This window comes from Giraffa tippelskirchi, chromosome 9 (genome assembly GCF_054371585.1).
Source record: "Giraffa tippelskirchi isolate mGirTip1 chromosome 9, T2T-mGirTip1v1.2.pri, whole genome shotgun sequence".
Lineage (NCBI taxonomy): Eukaryota > Metazoa > Chordata > Mammalia > Artiodactyla > Giraffidae > Giraffa > Giraffa tippelskirchi.
Window position 1 is genome coordinate 28,105,611 of NC_137283.1, and position 16,560 is coordinate 28,122,170.

Here is a 16,560-nt window from a genome sequence, read left to right on the forward strand (position 1 = left end):
AGTTATTTTTAGTTCATGTAGTTTCTTTGTATTTCTTTGCTTAAGGAGAGGTGTGTCCAGGTGCAAGCACTACAGCAGAGGGTCCCAGGTCCCAGCCTGTCTCAAAAGGAGTTGACTTGGCAAGGAACGACTAAAGGAAGTGCCTTTCAGCGAAGCTATGGATGGAAATGTCTTCCAAATTAGGATGAGGTGCTTAATTCTCCAGCTTAGTCCCTGAACAGGCTTCCTCCCCCTCAGGACTGTCCTGGTGCTGCCAGTGGCAGAGTTGCCGTCACCAAGATTGCAGACCACAGTGAACTATCTGGTGGCTGGCCGCACTCACCCAGGGGAAAAGAGAAGAGTTCCCCTCATCACCTGGCTAGAGGTCTTCCCCAAGGGGGCGGCGATTTTTCCAAAATGTCTGTATGGTAATTGATGGCGTTACTAAGATTCATTGAGGAAACGATGCTCCTGTTCAGAAGCTCAGGTAGAAGCCCCTCTGACTTCCCTGTAAGTGGGCTTCCTTGTTGATTGAGCGTTAGAGCCCTACCTGTTCCCATGGTCCCCATCACAAACTCGGCGACCACCACAGTCTCAGATTAAGTGACTTTCCTAAGGATGAAGGCCTCAGAGGATAGAGGGAAAGGGGCAGGGGGCCGAGAAGCCCCACTTGGTCTCAACCTGAGATTCACTGGTACTAATGCAGGACATGGGTTTGGGTAGACTCCGGGAGCTGGTGATGGACAGGGAAGCCTGGCGTGCTGCGATTCATGGGGTCGCAAAGAGTCGGACACGACTGAGCCACTGAACTGAACTGAATGCAGGGAATGCCCGGCTTTGGGTTTCTCTCAGCAGGGGCTGCCACTCCCTCCTCCAGCATCTTGTCACCTGAGAGATGGTTTTCCTAAGGTGACACTTACCCACAGGCATAGCTCTACTTGGTGTGAAACAAGTAAGCAAACACGGTCTTTCTACTTCCCGACAGAACTGTTGGAGGGTGTAGGGTGGAGGCAATGTGTTCTTTGCTCCCAGTGTTTGCACCTCACCTCCTCTTCCATTCTACCGGAGGTGCACCCTGTACTTACTGCCTCGGGGAGGGGATGACTCAGCAGAAACTGGGAGCAAAGAGTGTCAGCGCCTGGCTTTGGAGTTGCAAAAGCTTAGGCCTCGGGGTGGGGTGGGGGGGTGGGGGTGGGGGTGGGCGGGACTGGCAGGCATAAATAATAGATGCGAGGGAAGGGCTGGGGAAGAGGGAGAATTCTGAACCTGGCGGAAGGAAAGGATTCCTCTGACAGGGGGATGGGAGAGAGAAGGAGGGGAATGTGATGATAAAGGACAGCGGACAGGGCACCTCAGGGGCAAGAGGGGCTGCGGTTTCCAAATGCTGCCCGGCCCCCCTGAGAGGGAACACGTAGGTCTTCAGCCGGGGATGCCCAAGGGAGCCCAGTCAGGACCTCTGAGCTCCGCAGTCTCTTCCTGTGGCCGCTGTGTACTGTCAACACACAGGAGCATAAACTATACAGGTAGGCAGGCCCTGGGCATCTGCAGGAGTGAGAGTGATGCAACAGACAGAACCCCTCATCACTCCCAGCCCCCCACCCTAACTGGACTTGCCAACAGGTTCCTGCTGAGTGGGGCAGGGCATGGCCAGGGGCTCTTCAAAGCTTGTTAGATCACAGTATGGGGAGGAGGGATAAGATGGGCTCATGTACATCCCTGAGGACCAACTGTCACTCCACCTGTTCTGCTCCTCTTTGGGAAGCTTGAAAAAAGTGAAAGTGTCAGTCGCGTCTGACTCTTTGTGACCCATGGATTTGTAGCCTGCCTGGCTCCTCAGTCCGTGGGATTCTCCAGGCAAGAATACTGGAGTGGGTTGTCATTTTCTTCTTCAGGGGACCTTCCCAACCCAGGGATCGAACCCAGCTCTCCTGCACCGCAGGTGGATTCTTTACCGTCTGAGCCATGCCTGCCTGCCTGCTAAGTTGCTTCAGTCATGTCCGACTCTTTGCAATCCTATGGACTGTAGCCCACCAGGCGCCTCTGTCCAAGGGATTCTCCAGGGAAGAATACTGGAGTGGGTTGCCATGCCCTTCTCCATGTCTGGGCCACGAGGGAAGCCTTAATGGGGGTGCAAATGTAAGAGAGAAGTCCCTCTGCCTTCCTCCTTTGCAGAAGCTCAGGGGATGCAGTCTGTGTTTCTCACAGACTGCCTCTACAGTGCTCCCCTGGGACCTCTCCTCCCCAGCCAGGCTGCCCAAGGGGTGGAGTCCCCCGGCAGCCCTGGCTGGTCCTGCTCCCCACCCCCACCCTAGTCCACAGGCCTTTGCATTTGAAGAGCTCATTGCTGCAGGAAACAGATGGGATCACAAAAATAATAAACAGTGAGAATTTCAAAGGTTCCGGAAGCTTCAAGTCATGGTTTCGGGCCTGTAGTTAAAGACTTCCTTCTGAGATAGGTCCTGAAAATGACTGCACCCCTGTTTCTGGGGCTCCTGGGATGCCCAGGCAGGTGCTGGTGGCGTCCTGGATTGTCAGTGACTGGACTGGTGTGTAAACCTGGGAGGGCATTGTTACTGCCTTTTACAGATACAAACATTGAGTTCAGAGAGCAGGCTGGGGCCACGTGATTTACGGGGCCCAGTGCACAATGAAAATGCAGTGCCCTTGTTCAAAAATGACCAAGAAATCAAGACAGTGATGTGTGCTCGGTAGCTTACTCATGTCCGACTCTTTGTGACCTCATGGACAGTAGCTGGCCAGGGTCCTCTGTCCATGGGATTTGCCAGAAAGAATATTGGGGTGGGTTGCCATTTCCTCTTTCAGGGGATCTTCCCAACCCAGAGATCAAACCCATGTTTCCTGAATCTCAGAGCATTGAACCAAGCATGGGGCCCTTCTGAGCATGGACTGAGCAGGACCCAGGCCCATGAAGCCGGACCTATGGGAGAGATGAGGCCAAAGCTTAAGATCACTCAGCTTGTGCAAGGAAGCCCAGGTTTCAATGCAAGGCCTCGGAGAGCCTTCAGCTGAATTTTGCTGTCTCCTGTCCTTCACCTGCAGGCACCCGCATTCTCTCCCTCCCACCCACGGTGGCTGATGAAAGCTGGGCTGTGACCCTGATTTCCATGACTTAAAAAGAATAGTGAAAAGCAGAGCCTGACTGTAAGACAGGGACACAACACAAATCCGATGTTGTTCCAAGCAGCCCTTTGGCTTGTGCTGAAATGGAAGCTAAAGAAAAGCTTGGGCATGCCCTGTGCCTGGCCTTCCCCATTCAATTAACTTGACAAGTCAACGTTTTTTAGACAGATGATTCTCATTTCCAATGCAGTTTGAAAGTCCCTGGGGGCAGGAAGAATATTCAGGCTTGCTTACTTCAGGAAGTGGTGTCTTCACTCCAATTTATGGGGACTTGATTTGCAGGGACTACAGCGAGCTCAATCCAGGTAGGTAAGTCTCCCTGATGGGACATGTATAATATAGGGTTTACAATATACATTTGGTGCAACAGCTTGAAAGTTGTTTATATGAGCATATATTTGTATTTTATTCCATTATCACAGTGATTCTCAGTGGAGGGAGGGACTTTACCCTTCCCTTTCCTCTGGGGACATTTGTCTGGGGATATTTTTGTTGTCACAGCTGGGTGGGGGGAGTTGCTACTGGCTCCTAGTAGGTACAGAAACCAGGGATGCTGCTAAGCATCACACAATGCACAGAATGGCCCCCACAGCAAAGAATTATCCAACAATCACAATTCATTTTGCTGTTTTCTAGGAATGAAATATATCTCTATGACAGGAAGCCTACTTGGTGAAAATCTATCCTTAGGGAATGAAGTTTTGAGAGGGGCCTACTGAATTTGTGACCATGATGTAAGAAAAAAAAACTGGGCCCCAAATCAGGGGTTGATTGAACCTCGGGTAATCCTCACAACAACCCCAAAGAGTCTGAATTATTACCTAATTTTGCTGATGAGGAAACTGAGGCTCAAAGAAGGTAAGTAATTAGGGAAGGTGAGGTGAAGCTTCTGAGAGGTGAGGTTCACCCGAAGATGCCACAACTGAGTCAGGCACAACATGGGGTGTTTTTGACCCCAAGGGACCCACTTTTGTCTCTCGGCATCCCCAACTGCTGGAAACGACTCTGGGAAAGATTGAAGGCAGGAGGAAAAGGGGATGACAGAGGATGAGATGGTTGGTGAGTGCATCACCCACTCGAAGGACGTGAGTTTCAGCAAGCTTCAGGAGAAGCCTGGCATGCTGCAGTCCATGGGGTCGCAAAGAGTCAGACACGACTGAGCGACTGAACTGACTGACCCCAACTGCTTTGGTGACCCCACCACTTGGGAGACCCTACTTCTCCACCTCCAGCTCAGGAATTCCTCTCTCTCCACTTGCTCACAGCAGCTTATGTCTTTCTTGCCTCTCATCCACCCCATCTCTACTTCTAAATGCGATGTGTTTGTAACTCCTGGACTTTGCTTTCAGGGAACCACCCTCTTAGAAGCTTGGGATGCACTACAGAGTCTGAGGATGGGGCAGGTCAACTAAGTGATAGCACCCAGTGAATAACTTTCCTTGGGGCACACTGACTGCTTCGGGTTGAGCCAGTCTGAGCCAGTGAGAAGCTCTGAGAGGTTGGCCGCTCTATTGCTACCCCAGTGGACTCAGCCTAAGGGACTGCCAGAGAAAATATAGGAGTCCAGTTATATTCGATTTTCAGATAAATAGTGATTAAAAAAAAATTTTATAAGTATGTCCTGCTACATGTTTCAGTTCAGTCACTCAGTCGTGTCTGACGCTTTGTGACCACATGGACTGCAGTACGCCAGGCCTCCCTGTCCATCACCAACTCCTGGAGCTTACTCAAACTCATGTCCATCGAGTCAGTGATGCCATCCAACCATCTCATCCTCTGTCGTCCCCTTCTCCTCCCGCCTTCAATCTTTCCCAGCAACAGGGTCTTTTCCAATGAGTCAGTTCTTTGCATCAGGTGGCCAAAGTACTGGACTTTCAGCTTCAGCATCAGTCCTTTCAATGAATATTCAGGACTGATTTCCTTTAGGATGGACTGGTTGGACCTCCTTGCAGCCCAAGGGACTCTCAAAAGTCTTCTCCAACACCACAGTTCAAAAGCATCAATTCTTTGGTGCTCAGCTTTCTTTATAATTCAACTCTGACATCTATACATGACTACTGGAAAAACCATAGGCTTGACTAGACGGACCTTTGTTGGCAAAGTAATGTTTCTGCTTGTTAATATGCTGTCTAGGTTGGTCATAACTTTTCTTCCAAGGAGCAAGCGTCTTTTAATTTCATGGCTGCAGTCGCCATCTGCAGTGATTTTGGAGCCCCCAAAATTAAGTCTCTCACCATTTACATTGTTTCCCCATCTATTTGCCATGAAGTGATGGGACCAGATGCCATAATCTCAGTTTTCTGAATGTTGAGTTTTAAGCCAACTTTTTCACTCTCCTCTTTCACTTTCATCAAGAGGCTCTTTAGTTCTTCTTCACTTTCTGCCACAAGGGTGGTGTCATCTGCATACCTGAGGTTATTGATATTTCTCCTGGCAATCTTGAGTCCAGCTTGTGCTTCATCCAGCCTGGCATTTTGCATGATGTACTCTGCATATAAGTTAAATAAGCAGGGTGACAATATACAGACTTGACGTACTCCTTTCCCGATTTGGAACCAGTCTGTTTTTCCATGTCCAGTTCTAACTGTTGCTTCCTGACCTGCATACAGGTTTCTCAAGAAACAGGTCAGGTGGTCTGGTATTCCCATCTCTTTCAGAATTTTCCACAGTTTGTGGTGATCCACACAGTCAAAGGCTTTGGTGTAGTCAATACAGAAGTAGATGTTTTTCTGGAACTCTCTTGCTTTTTTGATGATTTATTGGATGTTGGCAATTTGATCTCTGGTTCCTCTGCCTTTTCTAAATCCAGCTTGAACATCTGGAAGTTCATGGTTCACGTACTGTTGAAGCCTGGCTTGGAGGATTTTGAACATTACTTTGCTAGCATGTGAGATGAGTGCAATCGTGCAGTAGTTTGAGCATTCTTTGGCGTTGCCTTTCTTTGGGATTGGAATCAAAACTGACCTTTTCCAGTCCTGTGGCCACTGCTGAGTTTTCCAAATTTGCTGGCATATTGAGTGCGGCACTTTCACAGCATGATCTTTTAGGATTTGAAATAGCTCAAGTCGAATTCTATCACCTCCACTAGCTTTGTTCGTAGTGATGCTTCCTAGGGCCTACTTGACTTCACATTCCAGGATGTCTGACTCTAGGTGAGTGACCACACCATCATGGTTATCTGGGTCATGAAAATCTTTTTTGTACAGTTCTTCTGTATATTCTTGCTACCTCTTCTTAATATCTTCTGCTTCTGTTAGGTCCATACCATTTCTGTCCTTTATTGTGCCCATCTTTGCATCAAATGTTCCCTTTGTATCTCTAATTTTCTAGAAGAGATCTCTAGTCTTTCCCATTCTATTGTTTTCCTCTATTTCTTTGCATTGATCACTGACGAAGGCTATCTTATCTCTCTTTGCTGTTCTTTGGAACTCTGCATTCACATGGGTATATCTTTCCTCTTCTCCTTTGCCTTTAGCTTCTCTTCTTTTCTCAGCTATTTGTAAGGTCTCCTCAGACAACAATTTTGCCTTTTTACATTGCTTTTTCTTGGGGATAGTCTTGATCCCTGCTTCCTGTACAATGTCATGAACCTCAGTCTATAGTTCTTCAGGCACTCTGTCTATCAGATCTAATCCCTTGAATCTATTTGTCACTTCCATTGTATAATCGTAAGGGATTTGATTTAGGTCATACCTAAACGGTCTAGTGGTTTTCTCTACTTTCTTCAATTTAAGTCTGAATTTGGCAATAAGGAGTTCATGACCTGAGCCACAGTCAGCTCCCAATCTTGTTTTTGCTGACTATATAGAGCTTCTTAGGAGAAGGCAATGGCTCGCCACTCCAGTACTCTTGTCTGGAAAATCACATGGATGGAGGAGCCTGGTAGGCTACAGTCCCTGGCGTCGCTAAGAGTCAGACACGACTGAGCAACTTACTTTCACTTTTCCCTTTCATGCACTGGAGAAGGAAATGGCAACCGACTCCAGTATTTTTGCCTGGAGAATCCCAGGGACAGCGGAGCCTGGTGGGCTGCCATCTATGGAGTCACACAGAGTTGGACACAACTGACGCGACTTAGCAGCAGCAGCAGCATAGAGCTTCTCCATCTTCAGCTGCAAAGAATATAATCAATCTGATTTTGCTTTGACCATCTGGTGCTGTCCATGTGTAGAGCCTTCTCTTGTGTTTTTGGAAGAGGGTGTTTGCTATGACCAGTGTGTTCTCTTGGCAAAACTCTGTTAGCCTTTCCCTGCTTCATTCTATTCTCCAAGGCCAAAGTTGCCTGTTACTCCAGGTATCTCTTGACTTCCTACTTTGGCATCCCAGTCCCTTATAATGGAAAGGAGATCTTTTTGGGTGTTAGTTCTAGAAGATCTTGTAGGTCTTCAAAGAACCATTCAACTTCAGCTTCTTCAGCATTACTGCTCGGGGCATAGACTTACATTACTGTGATATTGAATGGTTTGCCTTGAAAACGAACAGAGATCATTCTGTCGTTTTTGAGATTGCACCCAAGTACAGCATTTCGGACTCTTTTGTTAACTATGAGGGCTACTTCATTTCTTCTAAGGGATTCTTGCTCACAGTAGTAGATATAATGGTCATCTGAGTTAAATTCACCCGTTCCAGTCCATTTTAGTTCACTGATTCCTAAAATGTCAATGTTCACTCTTGCCATCTCCTGTTTGACCACTTCCAATTTACCTTGATTCATGGACCTAACATTCCAGGTTCCTATGCAATATTGTTTACAGCATCGGACTTTACTTCCATCACCTGTCACATCCACAGCTGGGTGTTGTTTTTCCTTTGGCTCCGTCTCTTCATTCTTTCTGGAGTTATTTCTCCACTCTTCTCCAGTAGCATATTGGGTACCTACTGACCTGGGGAGTTCATCTTTCAGTGTCCTATCTTTTTGCCTTTTCATACTGTTCACAGGGTTCTCAAGGCAAGAATACTGAAGTGGTTTGCCATTCCCTTCTCCAGTGGACCACATTTTGTCAGAACCCTCCACCATGACCTGTCTGTCTTGGGTGGCCCTACATGGTATGGCTCATGGTTTCATTGAATTGTACAAGGCTGTGGTCCATGTGATCAGTTTGATTAGTTTTCTTTGATTGTGGTTTTCACTCTGTCTGCCCTCTGATGGAGAAGGATAAGAGGCTTATGGAAGCTTCCTGATGGGAGGGACTGACTGAGGGGGAAACCGGGTCTTGTTCTGATGGGTGGGGCCATGCTCAGTAAATCTTTAATCCAATTTTCTGTTGATGGGTGGGGTTGTGTTCCCTCCCTGTTGTTTGACCTGAGGCCAAACTATGGTGGAGGTAATGAAGATAATCGCGACCTCCTCCAACAGGGCTTATGCCAGACCCAGGTCTGCTGCACCCACAGCCCCTGCCCCTGTGGCAGGCCACTGCTGACCGGTACACACTTATATTATACTAAAAAAATAATTCTTGTTTATCTTAAACCCAAATTAAACTGACAGTCTCTATTTTTTTTAATTGAAATACAGTTGTTTTATAATAAATACTATATTAGTTTCAGGTATACAGATGATGATTCAGTATTTTTACAGATTGTACAACATTAAAAGTTATTACAAGATAATGGCTATAATTCCCTGCAATATACAATATATCTTTGTTGCTTGTCTATTCTATATGTAGTAGTTTGTACTTGTTAATCTCATACCCCTAATTTGTTCCTCTCTCCTTCCCACTCCTCTTTACTAACCATAAGTTTGCTTTCTTGTGTGTATATGTGAGTCAATTTTGTGTATGTATCCTTGTATTATTTTTTATATTCCACATACAACTGATACCATATGTGCATGCATGCTCAGTTGATAAGTTGTGTCCGACTGTTTGCGACCCCATGGACTGTAGCTCACCAGGCTCCTCTGTCCATGGGATTTCCTAGGCAAGAATACTGGAGTGGGTTGCCATGCCCTTCTTCAGGGGGTCTTCCCAACCCAGGGAGTGAACCCGTGTCTCCTGTGTCTCTTGCATTGGCAAGTGGGTTCTTTACCACTAAGCCGCCTAGGAAACCCAAGTGATATCATACAGTGTTTGTCTTTTTCCACCTGACATTTCATTAAGCATGCTATTCTCTAGGTACATGTGTGTGCTACAAATGACAGAATTCCATTTTTTTATATATATATTGTGTACCTGTGTATACATACAGACACACACCACATCTTCTTTATCCCTTTGTCTGTTGATGGGCATTTGGGTTGTTTCTGCATCTTGGTTGTTTTAAATAGTGCTGCCCTAAACATTAGGGTGCAGGTATCTTTTCAGATTAATATTTTCATTTTTTTTTCAGCTACACATCCAGGAGAGGGATTGCTGGATTACTGGATCTTATGGTAGTTTTGTTTTTTATTTTTTGATTTTTTAGCGGCATGTGGCATGTGAAATCTTAGTTCCCTGACTGGGGATCAAACCCTCACCCTCTGCCTTGGAAGTAGAATCTTTATCACTGAACCACAAGGGTAGTCCCCTGCTCTCTTTTTTTTTGAGGAACCTCCACACTGTTTTCCATAGCAGCAGCACCAATTTACACTCTCACTGAAAGTTTCCAAGGGCTTCTTGACATTCTGTATTTTTTTAAATCTGGCCATTTATCAGAGGAAACTAAAGAGGAGCTGGCTCTTGGTGACACCATGTGAGCCCTGATTCAACCTTACCTAAAGCCAAATTATCTTTGGACCTACAGCTGCATAGCTCCTAAGGAATGTGTTATGCATTCAGGAAATTTTCTGAATCTTCTCTAAGTCTTGGCCTTAGGAAGCTTGAAAAGAAGCCTCCTGAGGGTGTCCTGTGCTTCCTCTGGTCCTGACATTGTGCTCAGTGTCTGAGACAATAAAGGTTTATTGGATAGCAAGTTTCTGGGCTTAGCTCCCTTATCATAAATTGTTTTTATTCTTTTGAGCATCTACTGTTGTTACAGGTCAGGGTTCTCGATAGAAGTTGATCAGAGGCCAGACCAGAATTTCAGGCAAGGCTTTATTGGGGTGGGGGGTGGGGGTGGGGGAGTGAGATGGGGAAATCAAGATCGTTCCTCATAAGGTATGAGGGTTGGAGGGCTGGCTTAGGGGTTGTGCCCACCCCTCCAGTGGTGTTGTGTGCAGGGGGCAGGGGCAGTACTCTGCTTTTGCTCCCCACCCCCTGCTTTTGCTCCAGGCTCTTCAGAAATGGCAGTTGAATTTTTGGTCTCTTTTTATCTTTAGGGTTCAGAATTTGCCCCCAGGGGCGCATGCATGTGGCTATTTTTAGTCCCATACTGTGTCTTTGTATTTTGTTGCTCGAGGAGAGATGTGTCCAGGTGCAAGCATTGCAGCACTGCTTCAGAGGGTCCCAGGTCCCAGCCTGTCTCACTATGTGCCTGAGACTGTACTGGGGATTTCACTTAAATGACTTCCCACCCTTCAGATGTCTTGGGGTTAGGTAACATCACACCCATTTCACAGGTGAGGAAACAGAGGTCTGGAAAGGTAGCACCCGTGGTTGTAGAGCTCAGGCTGAAACAGTGAGAAGTGGAGAATTTTAAACAGGTCCTCACACCTGCAGCATTCGCACTGGTCCCTTCACAGCTTGCCACCTCCTGGCCCCCACACCTTGCCTCCTGGTCAGCCCTTTGGAAGGAAGCCAGTGTTAGCCACGACCCTACCTTCCTCCCTGAGCCCTTGGGGACCCCCATGAGCTGCCCACCTCCTGCTTCAAACAAGCCGCTGAACATCTGGAGGTCCTAGGAGACTGTTTCTTTGACAACCCTCACCTTAAGGGCTGGTGGAAATTCTTGCCTGTATTGGTGTGCTGTGAGCAGCTCAGGTACACAGGCGTCTGGAGGCCAGACTGATTTGGCAGCATCTGCTTTCCATTACCCTGGGGAGGGACTGCACCGCCAGCCGTGGGTAACAGGAGCCCCTGGCCTCTGATTTATGGCCCATTTGGAATGAAGCCTCAGGAGCAATTACTTGGATGGAGCCTGGCGAAGGGTAAGAGCTTTGCAGAGCTGAGAGTGTATCTCAACTGACCATGCTCCCTCCCAAGGCGGGTGAAAATCACCTGGTGAGGACCTTCTTATTTACCTAAGTCACCAAATTCTTACATGGACCTGCCCACCTGCCAGGCACTATTTTGAGCACCTCATGAATATTCAAGCAGTTAAGTCTCCTGCGGGGGAGATGCTATTATCATCCCATTTTAGGTTGAGAAACAGAGGTCCCCAAAGATTACATAGCTTGCTGCAGTCACCTAGCTGGGAATTTGGGCTCAGCTGGTTTTTGAATCCAGGCACCAGGATCCATGCTGTTCACCCTGATGCTGCCTGCAAAGGAACGAGCTTTAAAACATGTAAATAGGACCAGATTCTCCCTTCGAACCCCCAGTGGCTTCTATTCACAGTTAAAATAAAACTCAACATTTTTAAGCTGTAAGGACCTCAGGGACCTGCTCCACGTTCTCTCTTTTCTTGCTTACCCTGCTCCAGATCGCCCACCCCTTCTGGATTCTTTTTGTTTGCTGCTGCTCCCCCCATCACCACCATTTTTTTAACCAATAGCTTAATTGACATATAATGAACATATAAAACTTACCCATTGAAAGTGTACAGTTCAGTGGGTTTTTCTTTTCTTCACAGAGTGGTGTAACTATCACCACAATCTAATTTTAGAACATTTTCATCATCCCCAAAAGAAACTTCATCCTGCATACCATCGACCACTCATTGCTATCCTGCCTCCTCCCCGGCCCCTCAGTAACCACTGATCTTTCTGTCTCTATAGATTTGTGTACTCGGGGTATTTCTTGTAAGTGGAATCATACAACATGTGGGCTTTTGTGATTGGCTTCTTTCACTTAGCATCCTGTTCCAAGATTCAGCTAAGTATCCGAACCAGGACTTTATTCCTTTTGGTGGCCAAATAGCGTTCTGTTGTATGGATATACCCCATTTCATGTATCCGTTCATCAGTTGGTAGGCACTGTGTCATTTTGGCTTATGAATAACGCCTCTGTGAACACCAGTGTAGTTTTTGAAACCGAGAAGAAAACCGATAATTTGATAGGATGTTGTGTAGGAAGCAAGCATGGTGTGGCTTTCGGAGTGGGCACTTTGGCTGAAGACATCTGGGTTGTGACTACTTATGAGATCTGAGAGCATGAGTAATTAATTTTCTATTTTCTGGGCCTCTTTTTTTTTTTTTACTGTCAAATGAAAATAATAAGATTACCTTCTTAATTGGATGGTTGTGAGGGTTGGATTAGCCAGGGTTCTTTGGAGAAACAGATCTAATAGAATATAGACATATATATGATTTACTATAAGGAATTGGCTCTTGTGATTATGGAGGCTTGTAAGTCCTACAATTTGCCAGCTGCATTCTGGAGACCCAGGAAAGCCAGTGGTTCTAAGAACTGGGCGGCCTGATGGTGTAAGCCTCAGACGAAGACGAGGAAGACCAAGGTCTCAGCTCCTGCAGTCAGGCCCTGAGAGCAAACTCCCCCTTCCTCTGCCTTTCAGTTCTTTTCAAGCCTTCAGGGGATTGGACTGCTTTACAGTCCACTGATTTAAATGCTAATCTCTTCTAGAAACACCCTCAAAGGGACATTAAGGAATAATGTTTAACCTGGGCACCCCCAGTTCCCATCAAGTTGACACAGAAAACTGTCACAAGGGTAAATTGAAATACTTCATGTTGGTTGTTTTTTCTCTGGATGAATATAGAGCTCCGGAGAGCAGAGGGAGTGGGGAGGGTGGACAAGTAACTAGGCTGAAAGGGAAGTGGTGGGGAGTCAGTGAGGGCTTCCTGGAGGAGGTGGCATCTAAGCTGGGGATAATAAGAGGTAGCTGGAGTATCATGAGCTCCTTCCTGCCTCATCTCCAGGTCAGGGATCTAATAGCCAGAGGAAGACTCCAGGCAGACACCTGTCCCACCACTTTGACCTCCCTGCTGACAAGTCTGACATTTGGGGGCAAGACCTCTGGGAGAAGAGGTAACATGACACAGTGGTTAAGCTCAGAGCTCAGGTCAGACCGGGTCACCTGGTGGACAGATCCCCTGCTTCCTGACTGTCCACCTGGACACCCCTAGGCAACCTGCTGAACCTCTCCAAGCCTCCACAACCTCATCTGCAAACGGGGACAGTGGTGACAGTCCTGAGAGCACAGGAGGTTCTTGGGAATTCAGTGCGGTGATGCAGGTGATGAGGTGCAGGATGGCTGGTGGTGGGTCAGTGTCAGCGGTCAGTCTTTGCCAAATCCCTCTCCATCTTCACTGTCCCATTGCGTCTAGCGTCTTCCCAGAGCAACAGCAAAGAGGCAACTGCTTTTGAACCTGGGGCTAGCGCAGGGACTGGGACAAGGGAGTCCGGGTCAGGCCTGAGCCTGCTGTGTGGTCTTGGGAAAGTGAACCATCCCTGCTGAGCCTGGAGGGGAAACGGCTGACTGCAGAAGGGGAAATGAGATAAAGGAGGTCAAGCCCTCACTGCTTCCTGTCTCCCTGGGAATCCCTAAGAACATTCCCCAGCCTCCTCCTCCGCCCTCATCCCTCTCCCAGGGTTTAATTGGGCAGCTGTAGTCACTCGGCACTTAACCTTCTCCCCATCTGCCCTCCAGGGAAAGAATTAACGTTAATCCCTGAGCACTGCTTCCCGGGCCATGTCAGGGAAGTGTGTGAGGAGCAGGGAGCCAGCCAGCCTGAGGCCTCCCAGGTAGCCCAGCCCAGCTCCGGAGCCCAGCCTCACGTACCTTTGTCCTGGAGTCCTGGGGCTAGCCCTGCGGCCAGTAAGCCACCTTCCTCTTTACCCCATCTTTGTCCCTCTAGCCTGGCACTTTCCGATGGAAATATAATGTGAGTCACCTAAATAATTTTCGGGGATTTGCCTGGTGGAAGACTTCACCTTCCAATGCTGGGGGGTGTGGGTTTGATCCCTGACTGAAGAGCCAAGATCCCACATGCCTCATGGCCAAACAACGAAAATATAAAACAGAAGCAATACAGTAACAAATTAAGTAAAGACTTAAAAAATGGCCCACATCAAAAAAAACCTTAAAAAAATAATTTTCAATTTTCTGGTAGAAACAGATGAAATTTTAATAACTCACTCTCTTTAACCCAGAGTATTCCAAATGTGATCTTTTCAACATAGAATCAATACGCACAATCATTAGCAAGATATTTTGTGTTCTTTCATGCCTAGTAAGCCTTGCAAACGTGGTGCCCATTTTATGTTTTACATCATATCTCAATTCAGACACTAAGTTTTTATGAGAATACTTGATCTGTACTTTTGACTTCACAAAATGTATAGTTGATAAAGTAAGTTCACCTCCCTAAGTTGTTTCAGACCCAGAGAAAAGTTTTCCAGTAACTGAATCAAGTATCTGATCTTGGGTGGCCTCAGCCTGCAACAGCTTGGAGCGAGGCTTGGGTTCCCAGCCAGAGATTGGGCTGGGCCGTGGTGGTGAGAGTACCAGATCCTAGCCGCTAGACCAGAGGTCAGTGACAAGGACCCTGGCCCTTCAATTATGCAGAAAAGAATTTCCACAAAGACGGAAAGTAGTGAAGCAAGTGAAGTATTTATTAAGAGGAAAAGTGTACAGTATGTGTGACTAGACACACTCAGAGGGAGAGACCTTGAGCTGCACCCTCATGGCAGTTTGAATTACTTTTATGGAGTATTTCTTCCTGGTTTCCTTTGGCCAATCATTTTGATTTGCCTGGTTCAGAGTCCCTATTCGGTATATCTCAGGATCCTCCCATGTGTGTGCATGCATCTCTTAGCCAAGATGGATTTTACCGGAAAGGCAGAAGGGTAGCCTGGCATTAGTTAACATCACTCCCCTTTGACCTCCAAGGAGCCTTTCTGCCTATGCGTGGTTGGAGAGGTCTGCTGACTTTGAGAACAAGAAATGTGTGGTCTGAGCAGAGCCCAGCCTCTTCCCTTAATTGTCCTGCTGTTCTGTCTTGGAGTTTTGGTCCATAGGCAATGAATCTCCAATTGCTTTACCTTGGTGGCTCTGGAGGGCAGTGGTGACCATCTACTTCCTGTCTCATATCTATTTTCCAGTTTAAATGTAAATTAGTTAAAATTAAATAACAGGAACAATTCAGTTCACTAACCACACTAGTATCACACTGCCAAGGTTCACGAGGGGCCGGTGGTCACCAAATTGGATCCCACAGCTCAGGCCTTTGCCCCCCAAACCTACAGCTGCTCCTCGGCAGACCTCCCTGAGAAGGCTTATGAAGCAGTAGGGCTGGAGGAGATGGGAACTCCGCCTCATTTGCTGTGTGACATTGTGTGAGTCACTAGACCTCTCTAGGCTTTTCCCAACCATCAAATCCTTTTTCCAAAGAAACCAAGTGCCTACAACTCACCATGCTCTGTTGTCGGCTCTGAGAGTGGCCAGGAAAGAGCACGCAGCTCTCTCAGCACATTTCTGGGCTGGGAAATGGTATCAATAATGATGACAGTTAACACCAGTGAGTTGACTTACTATGTGCCAGGTGCTGCTGGACGCCCTCAATATTCACCATCTCCTCTGAGCCTCATGGTCATTTTGTGGGGCAGGTGGTCCATCACCATCTCGAGTGGGAAAACTGAGCTGCACAGAGCAATTACGAAACTTGCCCAGGTTTGGTCAGCCAGGGTCGCTCAGTTGTGTCTGACTCTTTGTGACCCCATGGACTATACATCCATGAAATTCTCCAGGCCAGAATACTGGAGTGGGTAGCTGTTGCCTTCTCAAGGGATCTTGCCAACCAAGGGTTGAGCCCAGGTCTCTTGCATTGCAGGCAGATTCTTTACCAGCTGAGACACCAGGGAAGCCCAAGAATACTGGAGTGGGTAGCCTATCCCTTCTCCAGTGGATCTTCCCAACCTAGAAATGGAACCAGGGTCTCCTGCATGGCAGGCAGATTCTTTACCATCTGAGCTACCAGGGAAGCCCAGGAAGGGGCAGCGCTAGGGTTTGAACCCAGGCTGTCGGGCTGTTGTGCTAGCACTTTCATCACCTCCTTTTGCCTCTAATAAATAGAGTGGCAATGGTGAGTGCTGGGAAGAAAAACAAGGCAAAAAAATGCAAGAGTTGTTATTTGAGATCAAGAGGACAGAAGCTGCCCTTCTCCAGGCTGACCAGACACTCCCTAACACCCCTAACATGGCAGCTTGTCAAGGGCTGATCCCACCCCTGGCTTTGCAGGGTGGAAGGAGGCCCCAAGGCAGAGAGTCAAGTCTTTGAGGTGGTTCCTGGCTCACATATGCCCCGCAGCGCTGAGGGCTTGGGCTGCCGGGCTGCCAAGCACAGCGGGGCCCTGCCAGGCAGGTGTGTCACTGAGGCTGGGAGCCAGTGGCCAGCAGCTGCTGGGCTGAGCCAGGCTTGTGCCAGGGACTGCGGTCCAGAGAGTGGCCCAGCTTGTACTGAGCA

At 47.6% G+C, this 16,560-nt stretch overlaps 1 long non-coding RNA gene across 11 annotated transcripts in view; it reads left to right on the forward strand.

Annotated features, from left to right (window-relative positions):
- LOC145520889 (uncharacterized) overlaps window positions 1-16,560 on the forward strand; it is a 508,290-nt gene that overhangs the window by 16,271 nt on the left and 475,459 nt on the right. For 2 of the 11 annotated variants that reach the window (XR_014064874.1, XR_014064871.1), the window contains 2 exons: window positions 3,311-3,425; window positions 3,757-4,709. The exons of 8 other annotated variants lie outside the window; for them this stretch is intronic. This is a non-coding gene — a long non-coding RNA (uncharacterized LOC145520889). Of the gene's footprint in view, window positions 1-3,310; window positions 3,426-3,756; window positions 4,710-16,560 lie in introns of those variants that run through there. One more of the 11 variants, XR_014064873.1, reaches the window with a different exon arrangement.